The following is a 17242-nucleotide window of genomic DNA, read 5'->3' as shown; positions in this document are numbered from 1 at the left end:
CCCCCCCCCCCCCCTTCCTGAGGCTCCAAGCCAGGAGGAGGAGGAGAAACTAATCAGAGATTGAGATGAGGACTGAATGTGCTATCTAGAAATTGTATTTTCAAAGATAAAACTTTTTTTGAGCTGTAATATCATAATTCTTTAAAGCAGCTTCAATTTCTTCAGAATTTATTTATATATTATTTGGCATGTGTGTTATACAGGGCAGTCGATGTGGTTTTGGCAGTAACCTTTTAAAGTAGTTTCCATAAGGATTTGTAGAATTGGCAGGATTAGATGGTTAACAGTGTTTCTCCAACCTAGTCCTAAAAGGTTGGGAGGCAAAGAAAAGGTGTCCTGACCTTACACTTTCTCTTCCCTGAAGTCAGTTTATTTTTTCCTGGCAGCTTTCCAACCTCTGGATGTTTTTATTTTCTCTGTAGCTTGTTTATATGTGGGTGGGTATGTTAGTAATCCGTGTATTTTGATCTGATTCAGTTTTACACTTGTTTTGGCAATTGTTTTACTGTTGAAGCAAGCTGGTGTGAGAAACTCTTCTCTGTAGGTAAAGTCTGTAGAGGTGCTTAGCAGCATTTGCATACGAATGTAATGCAAAATGTACTTCTCGTTTGGGATTTACAGAGACTACAGCTGTGTATCTGATTTTTCCTGACAAGACTAAAAAACTCATTAGAATTCTTAAAACACAGTAACAGAAAGTACAACCTCCTAGAAACTGAAATTACAGTTCAGTCCCGCTGCTATTTGAAGCTAACATGAGAATACTGTTGATATTACCACCTTTCTTGTAATTTTATTATATAGCCCTGAGATGGATTCCCTCAACTTTAGGAAACATTATCTGATTTTGATGTTTTTAATGTTTGTTTGAAAAAAGTGTATAAGAGAAACAGTATTCTGGATGCCTATGGTGTAACTATAGCATTTAATAATTGTAATTATGAAAGGTGGTGCTTGCATTCAAACTCAGTCTGCCAAATATTCCATTTAGTTCATCAGAATGATCCACCCTGTATCTGGACTACATCTACTGATTGTCTTTCAGAAAGTTTCTATCACTTACTGTTAATGTTAAATAAGAATGAAGATGAGAGCAAGAGGAAGATGTGGGGAAAAGAAAGCTATTGGGGATTTTAAGACTAGTTGTTCTAACTGCTGCTGTCATGACTTAATGATGCTGTTTACTTCTGAATACTTCTGTCCTCATCAAACACTGTAATTTACTAACAGTAAGTGTATGTGTGTATGTTGGGGTGTTGTTTAGTGGTGTTGATTTTTTTGTTCAGGTTTTCTTTATTGGGTTTGGGGTTTACTTCTATGTACATGTGTTGTTTTCTTCTGAAGTATCATGCATTGACCATTTAACAGATTTCATGCTTTTATAAAGTCTTTACCAGCTGGGATCACAAACTATTTGCATTATTTGCTATTGGTAGTAGTAGTTGACTAATTAGGTAACTTTGTATTCAGTGTCTGTAATTTCATCCTAGAATCTTTTGTGAAGCTGATGGTGGAGACAGAGTCCTTAAAGGGTGCCCCATGTCCTGCTATCACCTAATTATTCACTCTACTAGAATTTCACTGGCACTGTTAGTAAAATTAATATGATGGAATATATTAGAGCAGTTTAGGTTTATGATCAGCACATGTTGTTCTTTTCAGAGCTGGAAAGAGACAAGTACATGTGAGTCTCTTAATCCTCATTTTTTGGCTGTTTAATACAGCCATATGAAATACATTATTGTTTATATATAGACACTGTAGTCATTCAGTTACCCTTGGAAAATACAAAGGTGCAAGTAAACTACCAATAGGATGAGTTATTTATTCGCTCTGACTTCATACTCCTCCTTCGGTGATGGATACCTACTGCCAATAGTTGTGATGGGAGGTGATAGGGGATGGAAGGGAAGAAGCAAGTAGAGCATACATTTTTTTAAAAATAACGTTGGTACCTCTCCCACCTAGGGAGAAGGAACAGGGCAAATGTGTTATCTTTACAGAAGGTGGTAATGACTTCTGCTTTTATTGATTTACTTTTTTTTTTTTTATTATTATTTTTTACTGGGAATAGTGAGAGAAATAAATGCATCACAGGTCATTCAAGACTGTGCAAGGTATTGAGTGTATGTATCTGCTGCTTCACAAAACCTTGATTTCTTCATTTCCCACTGCATGGGGACTCATTGTACCCTTTGAAAGATTAATTTAGTGTTTGTTCTTTCACAGAACTTGCATTCACCTTTCCAGAGGCTATAGGCCAGTATTATCAAAACCCCCGATTAAAAACACCCTTCCAGCAGAAACAGTCTCTAAAACAGAAACTTCTTTCATAACTTTCATGATAGCTTATGGTTATAAGTTATTGCCCTCATCTTGGCTGGCTCATGATAACCAGCTTAGCTAAGGCTCGGTTTCCATTTTAGACATGCTTAGGTGAGTTTAGGTGGTCTGATTTATTTGTCAGTATTTACTTATTAATTGATAGCACAAAGCAAATGAAACTCCTTTTTATCATTTTAGTTGAAAATTACTCTCTTCCTACTTGCAGCCAAGAGCATCGTGTCATCCAGCTTTCCTTTTGCAACCTGTGTTTATCGGCTTTTTGGCTGCTCAAGGGGTTTTCTTGGTTTTTGTTCCCTCACCCCAAGCTTCCTTATCATGCTGCCCCCAGGACCTTGCCAGCATGTGAGCAGGCTGCCTATCTTACTACAAGTTGCATGTTGTCTGCACTACGTGGCCATGGCATTTTAGAGAATGGTTCATACACTTTCATCAGCTGTTGCCAAATCACTGACCCAATGAATGCCTAGTAGTTATAGATAGAAGAAGGTAAGATGCAAATCTTACTGTTTGCTTTATTTTTCCCTAATGTCCTGTGTCTCAATTTTATTGTACTGTCAAACACAAAGACAAAATGTAACCTGCTCCTCCTTTAAAAGTCCTCCTAAGAAGACCTGAGTTATTCTCCTTCCAGGTTGAATTAGAGAAATATATAGATAAAAATGCCTGTAATTCAGAACTACCACGTTAACTGTGTTGCATAAAAAATATCTAAAATTCACCTACCAGAAACCTACATACATGTCTCAATGTAGTTTTCAGAAAATTTTTTAATACTTCACTTTTCATTTAGTGCAGTTTACTTCTAAAATATAGTTGAATATTTTCTATACAATTTGTTTTGTGGAAAGAAGTACTTATAAGTGGAAGTACTTAAAATGTACTGTTGTGCATGTACAAAAGGGAGTGTACATGGGCAGCTTCTTCATTTTGCAATCTTCAGTCAATTCATAATGCTCTGTGGTGTACTTTTATCTATTTACCTTTCTTTGACTCTGTGGAATCTGTACTCAGTCTGAAAGCACCTGAAGGCCTATGGTTGTGAATTTGAGTTTATCAGTTCTCATGAACAGATCGCCACAAATAATGATGGTTAATTCAAAGCCTAAACCTGTTTTGTTACTGATGTGTTATAAATATACAGAATGCTAAAGCTATACTAAAGTCCTGGAAGGAGTTAGGATTTGTGTTAGCTTGCTGTGAGATATCACCAGTATTTTCCCTGCAGAAGGAAAGATTATTATGTACTTTGAAACATCCTTAACTGAACAGCTGAGGGCAAATCCTTTAAAAACTATTGTACAAAAGTAAATTCCGTATACAAGTAGTTCACTGAAGTTAATGGAATGACTAGGAGCATACAACTGTATGCATGCACAAATTCTTGCAGGGCTGAGCACCGCATTTCATACTCCTTAATTTCTCTGTGGTTCTGTGTAGAAAGCTTCCCAATTTCTGTATTGTCTGCTCGTGTGTTTTCAGTGGGTCATTTGAACTTCTGCAGCCTCTCAGACTGAAAATTTTTTAGAGAATCTATGTAAACTGTCTGGTGGACATCAGAGGAAAAGATTGAATAAGTGGAGGGAGAGGAATGCCTCATGAACTGTAAAATAAAAGCTCTTTTTAAAAAATATAATTGCTTTCAAAATGTTTTCAGCAATACATATGTGTGCATGTAGTAGACATGCATAATGTGTGTGTCTGGTATACAGAAAGAAACACTAGGTCCAAAACTAGAACATACAAGTTAAGGTATCAGAAATTATTTTTAAAGGTACTTTTATTCTACAAAATAGAGAGAAAAGAAATATATTATTTGGTCTCATTCGTTAATTCAGCCTTTGTTTTTCCACTAAGCAATTGTATAATGCTGATATTTTATATCTGAAACAGTTAACTACAAGGAAGTAGATGGGTGTTTCTCACCATTCTGAACTTTGGTGACACTTGCAGAGATGTTCTGTAATATTGACTCTATCTCTTTGTTCTGGGATTTTTACCTTTTCATTGTTTCCTTAGTGAGTCTTCAGATATTTACAAAAGGGTAATTTTTATTTGGTTTCTTTAAAGTGAGTATACTCTACTCCCCAGCAGGCTTTTTTAAAGTTCATGTGTTTCCATTAGAGACTTCCTTTCTCTTCTCACTCTCCCACCCAGCAGCTTCTGTGTGGGTTTTATTTTCTCATGAAGCTGAAACTGGGCATACAAGTTACGGGGTTGAAGAACTCCTCCAGGGCTTCCTTGGTCATGCCTGGAGTTACTTGTAATGTGCTGGTAACCAGCCTCTCCAGTCTCTGTACCATGTCCTTCTGCTGTCAAATTGCAGCTCCATGACACTGAGCACTATAAAGAATGAGAGAAAATATTTATTATAGCTATGTTAGTGTTTTTTATTTGAAGACTGGTTATATTAGTGGAGGCTTTCTCGTCGTGCCTTTGAGCCTGTCTGTATTAAAATGAGCTAGTCAACTCCTGCCATTGAAGAATGTGTGTGGAGGGACAGACAGGGAGATGGGATCTGAGTTTTAGCAACCAACACCACCAGCATTTGCTAATAACTTCTAACAGATGTGTTTGTTTCCTACTGATGTTTTCAGATGTCCATAAAGCGAAAACAAGATTTACAGGGAGAGGCTAAATTACTATCTCTTACTATATTGCATTGTTGGAAAAATTGGTTAGGTTCCCAGACTCTATAACCCCACATCAGATCTGACAACAAGCAACAAAATTAAAGATAAATACTGGCTACAGACAATTATTTTTAGTTAAAGCCAATAAATATTAGCTGGTTAGACTGCTTGAGAGAAAAGGGAAGTTTTCATCATTGGAGCATGGTACATAGGAGTGGGAGGAGACCTGAACTTGAAACTGCATTATTGCTACTGTGCTGCCAGCTGGTACCATAATTTTATTGAACTTTGCCTCAAAGTAGTAAAATTTTGCATTCCTGCTACTCTCAGGAAAATGCACATAAACAGGGCTTGTGAATTTGTGTTACAAATAATAATTCAATGAAAATATGGAGTGATTAATTATAAGTGCTTTTCTAGGTGTGCAAAAAAAACCCCCAACAACCAAACAATGTAATTGTCCAGTAAAAATCATTTGGTGCCACCAACAGAGCTCCTTGATTTCTGTGATGTTAACAGCAGCCACTTAAAATATATATATTTTTTTTTTCCTCTGAATGTGTGTGCCTTTCAGTGAAGACATAGCATGGTATGTAAATATTATCTGTTGTAAAAATACATACCATAAGATAATAAAAAACCCAAATTGTTCTTTATAAACATTATGGATAAGCAACCTCACTCACGATAGGAACTTGCATCTATTTCTCTCTCTGTATATTGTTCATTCATGGTTATAAGAATGTTAGTATAATGTATTGTCAGAGAGCTGCTGCTGTGAAGCAGCTATACAGCAAAACTTTCCTTCAGGGCCATCTAGTAAACCCTGTGCAGCAAGCAAATAGGCTATACCAGCAAAAGCTCAATGAGTTGAACCAGTTTAGCTAGTTCAATTAAGTCAATGGTGTAGGGGCTTCTGCTGGTTCAGTTACAAATCACACCTGCCATCTTCCTGCTCCAGCTATGCTGGCAAAAGTCTGCAAGTAGGTACTGTTTTAGGAAATTCCACTTTAGTTGTTTCTAACATGCTTAGTACATTGTTGCAGTGTAGTCTCTTCCCTTTTTCCCTTTCCCTTTTTTATCTTTTCCCCCCCCTTTCTTCAAGGAATTTAAAGATATGCCTCTTGGTTAAATGTAGCTGCTCTTAGATATAGTTATTAGCCACCTGCTTCTCTACCTGATAGGTTTTCTGCATTCTGGGAAAACAGAAGTGAAAGTTAAGTTTGTATTCTGTGTGTGGGAGAAACAGAGGGTAGTTAGTATCCAGATTTTGGCAGATGTCTTTAAGTTGTGCAGGATACTAGGATGGTATTTAAGATCCAAACTATTGCTTTATCATAAAGCACTAGCATTAATTCTATTATGGTATTCACTGTTAGCAGATGAGACAACTAGAAAGGTGTGATTGAACAGTTTCTTTAGTGTTTTTTAAGTGAGAGGGATTACCTACAGGGTATCTGGAAAAGCTTCTTTAAAATGAACCCATAGTAAGCTAACTCCACTATACAGACCATCACAGGAAATGTAGCTAGAGCACCAAATGACATTTTTTAAAATGTTAATGAAGCATTTCCGTGCACTGTAGAAACCATAGCTATATTAGCACAAAACTGAAGTTGTGTTCAGTGGTGTGTGGCCTTGCAGGTTCTCTCTGCTGGGTGCACTTATGTGCATAGAGAAAAGCTGTGCAGCTTGTACTGCTTTAGATTGCTTTTCATGCAAGCATTAAGGTTGGTGTGACTAAGCAAAGTTTGAGGAAGCACAAGTTTGATCATGAAAGGAACAGAATAAACAGGAAAAGACATGACAGAAATGGATGCAGGACAAACCACTTAAATTCAGGCATCTCTGACAGCGTTGGAAAAAGCAGTGCTCTAATATCTGCCAACAATGTGGTGGATTACATGGGAACTTCTCTAGAACCTTGTTAACACCTCACTCTTAGCCTGTACCATTTCCTTCCTTTTGCTGTTTCCAGATGAACCTGTTGGAAGCTGTTCTTGGAAATGACATCAATACCTGAGTTTAGGAGAGGTAACTTCTCAGGTATAATTCTGCCACACTGCCCTGCCTTGTGTTAAAGGTTGGTGTGTGCAGATTATGGTTCTTGCCAAAAACTGCAGTAGCATAGCTCTTCACAGGAAGGTTGGATGCTCTTATGTATATAATATATGGTCACTTTTTTTATTGAAGCTGACAGGACATATATGCTTTTCTAAAGAATACATTTTAATCTGAGAGGTGGCGTTTTAGTTAATCATGGCTGTCTAAGAATGAGTGTTGGAACTGCTTGAATAGTTATGTCTTACATGACTTCATTTGCCCTCACATGGGTACTTGGTTGGTGTTACAATTGATTGCAAAAGTAAATATAACTTTATTTGCAGTGTTTCATTTTTGGGAGACCCATTTTATTCTATCAAACATCATTTAGTAACTCTAGGTCATATTTGCTTCCACAGTACAAAGCATTCTCCCCCTCTCTGTCATTGCTGCAACCCAACCTGATATCTGAAAAACAAGTTCTAATTCAAACAAATTCCAATTCAATTCTAATTCATACATCATAAAGGTAGAGTAGACAGATCTGCCTAACCCAGAAGAAAATATTGGAGAAGATTAATTTCAGATGAGAAATTGATCAGCCCTGGGAAAAGCTACTGGGGACTAGCAAAAAGCGCAAGTAATTAATGTTTTCAAGAAGGAAAAGAGGAGCATTTGGGGAACTCAAGCTCCCATTGACCTAGAAGCCTTTTCCAAACCGAAGAAGGACAAGAAGCTGGTTGGGAGTGATCAGCATGGATTTTTGAAGAGGAAGTCACATCTGGCCAATCTGTTAGCCTTCTATGATGAGATCACTGGGGAGGGCAGTGGCCGTTGTTTACATTGACTTGAGCAAAGCTTTTGGCACTGTCTCCACTACCATCCTCATTGCCACACTGATGAAGGGCAGCCCAGGTGAGTGGACAGTGAGATGGGTTGGAAACTGGCTGAAGTGCCAGAGGCAAAGGGTTGTGATCAGCATGAGGTCCAACTGAAGGCCGGTCAGTGCCAATGTGCCGCAGGGGTGGATAATGGCCCTGATGCCGCTCAGCATCTTCAGTGATGAGCTGGGTGACAGGGCAGAGGGCACTCTCAGCAAGTTAGCAGATGATGCAAAATTGGAAAGAGTGTTTGACTCATGAGAGGGTCATGCTGCTACTCAGCAAGGCCTCAACAGGCTGGAGAAATGGGCTGACAGGGTCCTCATGAACAAAGGGAAATGCCAAGTCCTGCACCTCTCAGGGAATAGCCCCTGGCACCAGTGCAGACAGGGGCTGAGTGACTGGAAAGCGGCTTTGTTGAGAAGGACCCTGGGGCTCCTGGTGGACACCAAGTAGACCGTGAGGCAGCAATGTGTGCGTGTGGCAAAGGCAACTCCCAGCTTCCTGGGCTGGTTAGGCAGAGCACTGTGAGCCGGTGGAGAGAGGTGTTCCTTCTCCTCTTTTCCTTTTTTCTGGTGAGGCACAGGTGGAGTGCTGTGTCTGGTTCTGGGTTCTCCCGTACAGGAGAGATGGAGATGGGGATACTGGAGTGAGCCCAGCAAAGGATTATGAAGATGGTAGAGGGACTGGAACGTCTGACCTCTGAGGAGAGTCTGGGAACGATGGGACTGTTTAGCCTGGAGAAGGCCCAGGATGATGTTATTGATAAGTGATGTGGTGAAATGAGAAAGTGGAGCCAGAGTCCCCTTGGCAGTAGACAGTGAAAGGAGGAGAAGCAGTGGGCACAAACTGAAATACAGGACATCCATTTAAACATAAGTAACAATGTTTTATTGTGAGGCTGGTCAAATAGTGAAACAGATTATCCAGAGATGTGAAACCTTCATCCTTGGATGTAATGATGACTTTTAAGTCAGCTGGTCACAGCCTTGAGTAACCTGCTCTCTATCCCTGCTCTGAGCCAGGTGGTTAGACTAGGAGATCTTCAGAGGAGCCTTCCAACCTCAAATGTTCTGTGAATCTGTAAAAAGAGTTAGTTTGATTACTGTACTTTGGCTCTATAGGGATTGCTGAACTATGGAGTAGTAAACAGAAGTATTAGTTTGAAGTATATAGGATAAGACTCTGGGCCCACCTAGAGGCTGTATCTTGTGAAGAAGTGATGCCTTTTCTGTATAATCCAGTGAAGTGTTGGTTTTAGTTTCCACTTTTATCTTTTAGTGAGCAGAATTTTTCATAATTCAATTAAAAATATTATGCCTTTCCCACTGGTTACACACACATGCAGTTATGCCAAGGGTAAAGAATGAGGTTTTAGCAACATTACGAAATTGTGATTCTTGAAACACTTGAATAGGCTGAGTGAACTCCAGTGCCTTTAGTTGCTTTTTTTTTTTTTTTCAGTTCTAGGTTTCTGTAGGCTATGCTTTTATGTGTATCCCTTTCCCTCCCTCCTCTTTTTTCCCCGTATCCCAGAACTTCTGAAGTGACATATCCACATTCTGTGAAAGACAGCAATATGAATTCAAGGCTTGTCTGATGTAAAATAATCAAGGGTGAGGAGTGCTTGGAGGGAACTGCTGGGAAAAAAATGTGTACAAGAAAGTACAAATAGCAGAATATTAATCACCTACAAGAGACAGATGTTACTCTGAGTAGCTTCAAATTACTTATAGAGGGGGAAAAAAGTGTCTGCTTAATATGGGGCTCTGTGTGTGTATGTATAGATTTATTTATGAATGAGAGAGCAAGAGCATGGGTTGAGTTTGGAAGATATCTCTTAGTTCATAGTTCCAGTCCTCTTACTCTTGCGAGCCCTGTATTTCACATTTATGAAGCTTCATTGTGTTGTTGCTGTGTCCAGCGAATGCTGCTTGAGAATCTCTTTACTCTCATGGTTAGAAACATTCTTTTACACTTTATCCTAAATTTATTAATGGTCAGTTTTTACCACTTGCTGTTGTGCAAGCACTCTCCTTGTGAGTTAAGATGGCTTTTTGTGTTTTCCCCATGGTGTTTCATCAATCCTGTTTGCCGTTTGCTCTTAAACAGCCCTTGAAGGTCTTCTCTTTGCTTGAGATACTGATGTAAGGTAGGCGCTCATTCTCTTGAGAATACTAGCAGTACTTCTCTGTATTTTATTTACAGCACATGTTCGCATGCTGGACGGACACAACGTGATAAAGTATTATACATAGTATTCCAGATTAAGCCTCAGTGTTGCATTGTATATTGACTTTGACTCATCCATTATCCACTTAATAATTTCCTCTCATTTTCACTAACCTGTAAATCAGTTCATGGATTTGTCAAATGGACTCAAAAGCATGTGAGAAGCAAAATCTGCATGTTGTTTTGAAAAACATAGTAATTTTTAATATCTTTTTCTAGCTAGTCTGAATTGCTGTAACTTTCTCAGAGCTTCATCTCATTATAAGATGGATTTTTTTAGAGCTGTACATTAATGATTATTTTGGATTTATTCATGCCATCAACATTGCTCTTGTCTCATTAGCTACTAGACATATAGTTTGGTCTTTTCTCCAAAACTGCTTTTTAGTGTCTTCATTGTGTGCTTCTGAGTGTTAATTCATGGGCTTCATCTGTCAGCCACTGAGCCACCTGCATGCTCTCTGGTGAGCAGGATGCAGGCTGGGATGAGTTTTGTTGAAGAAGTCGTACACTGAAGTGAGCACCAGGTTTTTCAGGTGTCTGAAATAGCCTCCATTTCACAGTTCTCATAGAGCCATCTTTTCTATAGAACCCTCTTTCTTTTACTGCTAATTATAACCCTCTCTTATGAGTGCTTACAGTCAGAGATTTCCTAAACTGTAAGAGGAAAGAAGGATTTAATAATTTAGAGAAAAATGATTGAGTGAAAGGGAAGAGAAAAACTATTGTGGAAGACAAAAATTGTGATGTGTATGGGGCTTTATATGCCTTTGTGGAACAATTAAAATAATTTGGCTGCCAAATGAATCACACTCCTCTTTTGTCATTCATGGAGGGATCTGCTGAGATAGAGCCTTTGTATGAACAAGATCTTTCCAGATTAGAGCATTTGAGCAGCCTGTTTTGTCTTGAAGTAAAATTTATTTTCAGCAGCCATATTCTAAATGTGTTGTACCTTTGTGAGGGAAGTACAGAAAGCAAAAAATCTTACAGCAGAATTTTATCCCTGAGTTCAATGACACTTGGCAGAGGTCAGGTCAGGATAGAAAATTATCTGGATTACACTTGAAAATTGAATATTTGCCCCTCAGATTTTTAAACCTAGGACAAACTTGCAAGGAACTGGTATTAAGTTAGTATTAGATTTAAGTCAGGAAAATGGAGGAACAGTGAAATTGTGGTAGAGAAGCTGAGGAAGAATATTGTAATGACTGGGGCAAGCTTGCTGTTCTGAAGAGTTAAAACTGATGACCACTGTTAAAATAGGTAGAAATTAAAAAAAAAAAAAAGGATGAAAAATAAGAGTGCAGTGTTAATATTTCTGTTGAATTACTAAACAAGGACTGAATTTGAAAAAGGTGATTGAACCTGTGAGTTGGGGTGAAAAGGCTTGGGTAGGGCACCATAGCCCAGGGTAATATGCTGAAAAATGTAAGTGTTGGGAAAAAAACCCAACAGTAAGATGAAAGTGGACTGGAGGAAATGCAGAGTAATGTTCAAACCCAGCATAACCTCTGCTGTGCTTCCTTTTTTTTTTTTCTTTTGGGTTTTTTGGGGGTGTTTTTTCTTGTATCTTGTTCCTCAGTTATCACCCATGTTAATAAGAGTGTCCCTGCGGCTTTCTCTCCAGACCATAAACAGTGTCTGTAAACCACCTCTGTGAAACAGGTGTAGTAGAGGTTTAGTAGTAAGAGAGTAGCAAAGCGAGTGAAAGTTGAGAACTGGGACACTGAGGTCAAGCAGAATGGCTCTTAAGAGCCACCCAGTAGGGCCCTCTGTCTATTTTTAGAGAGGATACCAAAGTTTTAATACAAGCAGTGAAGAGATCTTGGATTAAAAAATATTTTAAATTATATTAATAAGAATTAATTCTGACTGTATAAGGACAAAACTTTCAAAGTTGAATCAGTCAAATCTGTTTTGTCGTTATTAATGTGGGGTAGCAGAAGATAGCTTTTACATCTTTTACTTCTGCAGAGACTGAGTGTCATTCTGAATTCTCTTTTCCTCTCTGTGGCAAGAGTGGTATTTAAATCATCTTCCTTGGTCGCCTCTATAGTTCAGAGTTAATTATGACTACTGTTTTGGATAGACATCTGCAAATGGTACCCTTGCAACCTACTGGAAACCTTTGTTGTTCAGGCTGATGAATCTCTATGCTAGAATAACTCTGGGTGCCTTCATTCCACAGCTAATTATAAATACTTCAGGCCTCAGGGCTGCAAGTACTCTGCATGTTAAGAACTGAGCACCTGTATTAATCTAACCTTCTTTGTCCTGAATACCTGGTTAATATCTAATTAATGACTGCATTATTTAGAATAGTGCATTTTTGTACCTTTGCCTTTAAAATGTTTAGTCATACTTCTAACATTCGCTTACAGTGAAACAGATATGTACATTCAAGAAGGACATTCACTCTGAACTTTTGCTAGGTGTTTAATGGCTGTTGTAGTGGCTTCTCTGATACCAGCATTTAACCATGCTGGTTAGTACTGTTTGGTGACACTGAGCATAAATATGCTAAATAAAGCTTAATGTTCTGCAGTACAACACTACCAGTGCAGATGGCAAACAGCAGTTTCATTCTTTGTGAATCTGGACCTCTTACATAGTGTTTGCATAAATTCAAGCATGATGTGTGATGCAAGGAGAAATAACATCTAGTTGCCTGTTTTCAGAGAAGCATGCCAAAAGCAAAGCCAGTTATTGACAATGTGTTTCTGATTTGAGTTTCAGATTTTTTTTTCATTTTGGTAATACATGAATGATTCAGCTTGTTTGTATGAATATAGTGTCCCTAAAATGATCACATAATTAGTGTGATCAGAGGATCTACTCTGCTAGCTTCATGGAGCTTGCAGATGAACTAGAGCTTTTGGTAAAGAAGAAAATGCTACTTAATATGGAAACTATTTCACCCTTTAAAGTGGAATTGCAACAATTAGGAGTGACCAATAGTTAGGAAGATACTGTACTACTGAATTCTGCTGCAGTTAAAAAGAGGTACTGTCATCATTTTGCTAACCTTCTTGCAAGCCTTGTAAAAAGAACTGTGGAAGGAAATGTGACTGCCCTCTATTCTTGAGAAGATGCTGACAAAAGCAAGAAGAATGATGCAAAGGCTGCAGCAGTTTATTGCAGAAGCTATGTCTACATCAGTTTTGTAGCCATTCTGCTAAAATGGGAAGAGTAACTATTGCTGTAGTTTACTGTCACAAAAAAATTAACCCAGAGGATTTACACATCTCAAAGAAGGCAGTATATTGAAATGAAATCTGGTAGCTCTTAAGGTGGTAAGATTCATCATATACTGTGACAGTGATCATCTTGGATGAGCATCTTATTTTCTGTAGGAATTCTTAGAAGTTACCTTTTGTCAGGAGCAAAGTTCTTTTCTGTACTCTTTCATTTCTTCTAAGAAAAAAAAGGAGTTTCTGCCTACTCAGATAGGATGACCAACTGACTCACAAGAGCATGAGACTTCACTTTACCATGTTTATTCAAATGATAGCCAGTCATATCAGACACATTTTCTCCACAGCATATTTCTACTTTAAAAGAGCTTTAGTTAAATAAATGAAATAATTTTAAAAAATAATTTAGAATGACAGATGTAATGAAGAAAATTATCTAGCTTTTTAAAAACAGAATAAATCTGGAATAGATGAATTGACATCACTGAAGCCTGAGGCATAAGTTTAATTAGTTACTGGCATAGCTTCCACTACAGCTATTATGCAGTGCATACCTCAGGAAATGTTTGTCTCAGTGGATTTATAATGTCTTATGCTGCATGGATTTATTTTACCAATGTTAAAGAAATGAGAGGAAGTATTAAGGAAACTTTTTTCATTAATTCTTAAACTTAATATAACTGTGGCTCATCATCTCCATACTTTTTTCTTTCTGCACTTTTTAGAAAGGGCTTTTGAATCTTTGCAGAGGCTTTAGGGATTTATTACACTTCTTGATCAAAATCCTTCCCAGGTACCAGAGCAGTTGTTTGTTTTCAGAGGAAGTATCTGCATCTGTATGAGCAGGAATCTAGCATGGGTACAAAGCAGGAATCTGGTTTTGTTTTGTTTTTAACAGAGTGAACCTAAACCTGAGGTTTTTAGTTAATCTGAAAAATGCTAGTTTTTCCCCATTGCAGAATGGCAGCAGTTACCCTTGCGCTTTCTTGGGTCTGAATGTGTTTCATGTTTCAGAGGATGACTGGGACTTTGCTCCAAAAGTAGTCATAGCAACCTCACTTGCAGATGGGTTCCTGAGCACCCTGATGGGTACAGGCCACTGAGAGTCTGCCTGGGAGCTTGTCCAAGCCCTTCACAGGGCTGCTTCTTGTGCAGACCCACAAGCTGCATTCTGCATCTGCACCCTGAGGAAAATGACCACTAGTGAGTCTGAAGGAATGGATTCTCTAATGGTTACTGTTTTATCAGGACAAGAAAGTGGTTGCTGGCATTCAGTCTTCCCAAAAGATTACATTGCCAGCCCCAAAATTCAAACTTAATTACGGCAAAAGTTTTTTATGTGCTTGTGCAGAATGTTATGGTCCTAAAACTGGAAGCTGTAGTTTCAGGTCATATCTGTGATGCCAACTTGAACATATGAGATAAGAGGTATAAAGTTTCCTATCCCTGGGACAAAGGGGAAGATGAGATAATGTTAGAGAAGCCTGTGGATCTTATTGCACTAGTTAGAAGGGGTCAATAAAGTAAAGTACCCTCTCTCTTCTGATTTGGCAGAACATGGAAAACTACTAATAGTTAGTAGGCAGTATTGTGGATTTTCCTTGTTTTGAAACTCCTTAAAACCAGCTGTAAAGAACACATCTTGAAATACATGGTTTTGGAGACTTTGTGTAACTTCCATGGTTTATGACTTTGCCCTTGACTAAGAAATGTCAGGAACCCTGGAATCCACCTGTTTGCCTCTTACTTCTTTTTAACTGTTCCAGTTGCACGGAAGTGGCAAACATCTGCAAGTTGTCAGCTACTCACAAACCTTGCTTTCACAGGGTGTGCCAGAGACCGTGATGAAATCTAGGTGTTAGTTGCGTTATTAACTACATTTAGGTAGATGTAGCCTTTTCAGGGTCTTGGACACCTCAGTCAATTTTGGCACAATTTTTCCCCCCAATCTGGCTGCTTTAATTGTGTTCAGGGAGCTCAGACAGTTGCTTGGTTGTCTGCCACCTTTTTTTTTTTGACTCCTGAGAAGCAGCTGAAGGAGTCAGAGTTGTACGTTTCTCTGTTTTTTTTTTTTTTTAAATGACTGTTCTCTTGCTCATGTTCAAGCTGAAGAAGCTACTCTTCAGAGATCAGGGAAGACACAGATGAGTCATTCTCCCTCCCTCTGCAGTGCTGCAAGAAGTTACTTCTGGCTGATGGCCGAGCTCCTGAGACTAAGGAGAAGCGATAGGAGTCAGCTAGAGAGGCAGTCTTTTAAAATAGATCAGAGTACTTAAGTTTACCATCAATGAAAATGAATTAGGAAAAATTATATTTCTAATATATCTTCGGTTAAAAGTCACAATTTTAGAGCACTGAAGGGCTAGAAAACAGCGGTTCAGGTTTGGGGATTAAGTACTAAGAAGATAGGATCTCTCTTTGGTCTGTGAAATTGTTAAAAAAAAGTTTCCAGGCATGGAAAAACTACTATTTGATATCATGGCTGCAATCCTGAGTCTCTAGATAGGAGCAAGCATGTATTTCATCAAGCCGTATGAATGTGGATGATCACATCACTGAACGAAAGGTTGATTGTTTTAAAATAATGGTCAACAACCCGGTGACCTCATCTTTTGGTGTGAAAGAAGCCAAGAGACTTTTTTTTATTATTCATTGCTTTTCCCTAAATGCAAATCAAACAACAAATATTTCAACATGTAGCTGAATAAAGAGATGCTAAAGATTCAGGTGAATGAAGAGCACATGAAAGATAAAAATAGAAATAAACATAGTCTTTCCTGTTGGGTGGCTTTGAATGCCAGTTCTGTCTAATGTCTGCCGTGGTGGAAGCAAGAGAAAAGAGGAAAGAGAAAGGTAATCTGTAGATGTCTCGAAATCCTCAAAGAACCTGACATCTATAGCTATTATACAACCATAGTTGTGACAGCTGGTCTTTGGGATAGAATTTACTGTAAGAAATACCTTTGCATTGTTTTGTTACTGCTGTAGACTAACTGCATCACATACTAAAAGTAAATATAACAATTTTTAAGCTGTACAAACATCTTTGTAAAATGGTCACATGTGCCATGTATGGTTGGTATGAATTACTCTCCTTGTCTAGCTTCTTGTAACCACTGTAATTTACAGCTAATGAATGCAGTTCCTGCAGGAGGAATATCTTCTCTCCCTTGTATTTAGGGACATAATATACATTTTAGGTTGATAGCATAGGGATCTAGTTGCTAAAGGGTGATTTGAGGGTCTGAGGGGCTGCAGGAAGCTCAGACAGCATGTCTGGGTGTTGCCACAGGAAATTTAACTTGGACTTTAGTATTTAAATGGACATGGCCATGCATCTTTATGTCCAAGGCAGTGTTACTGAAGAGACAGCACTGTGACTGCAGTGGTGGACAGAGAGTAGGTGTACCTGGAGTGCTTTCATGCTCCTGTTGCCTTACTTTAAGTTGTGACCTAGGCCTGATGTCTTCTGGAGCCTGCTTTATGTTGGGCTCACCACCACCATTGTCAGGTGGTGGTGAGCAGTGACTGCAACATTTACTTGACCTTTCAGTGTGGTACTTTTTGGTATGCTGACATTTATAAAGGTTGGTTCAGAAGTTTGTAGAAACTCTCTGAGAGTGTTATCTCTACGTTTGCAAACTGTGAGAGTTCCTTGTCTTTGCTTCTTCCCCTTCTCACTTCCTTCTCCTCCTCCTCTTCTGCTCTAGAGAAGCCACTCCATTGGGCAACTGTTTGAAATCTGCTCAGTGTGGACTGTCAGCCATAAGCATGGAGCAGTTTGAATTGACTTGTAGTGAGAAAATGAAAATACAGCCTTATGTTTATCACAGAAGAGATGGAACACTTGAATGCTGCTTCGTGTTATGTTGAATATCTGTACAAGAGAGAGCGCTCTGGTTCCCACATAATG

General features: G+C 38.6%; 1 protein-coding gene across 4 annotated transcripts in view; it reads left to right on the top strand.

The window, feature by feature from the left end:
- The window catches only part of SH3KBP1 (SH3 domain containing kinase binding protein 1), a 201684-nt gene that overhangs the window by 6147 nt on the left and 178295 nt on the right, over nt 1-17242 (top strand). The window lies entirely within an intron of this gene.

This window comes from Athene cunicularia, assembly GCF_003259725.1.
Source record: "Athene cunicularia isolate RWA chromosome 1 unlocalized genomic scaffold, athCun1 chr1_part1, whole genome shotgun sequence".
NCBI classification, from domain to species: domain Eukaryota; kingdom Metazoa; phylum Chordata; class Aves; order Strigiformes; family Strigidae; genus Athene; species Athene cunicularia.
This window is presented reverse-complemented; position numbering and strand designations above follow the sequence as displayed.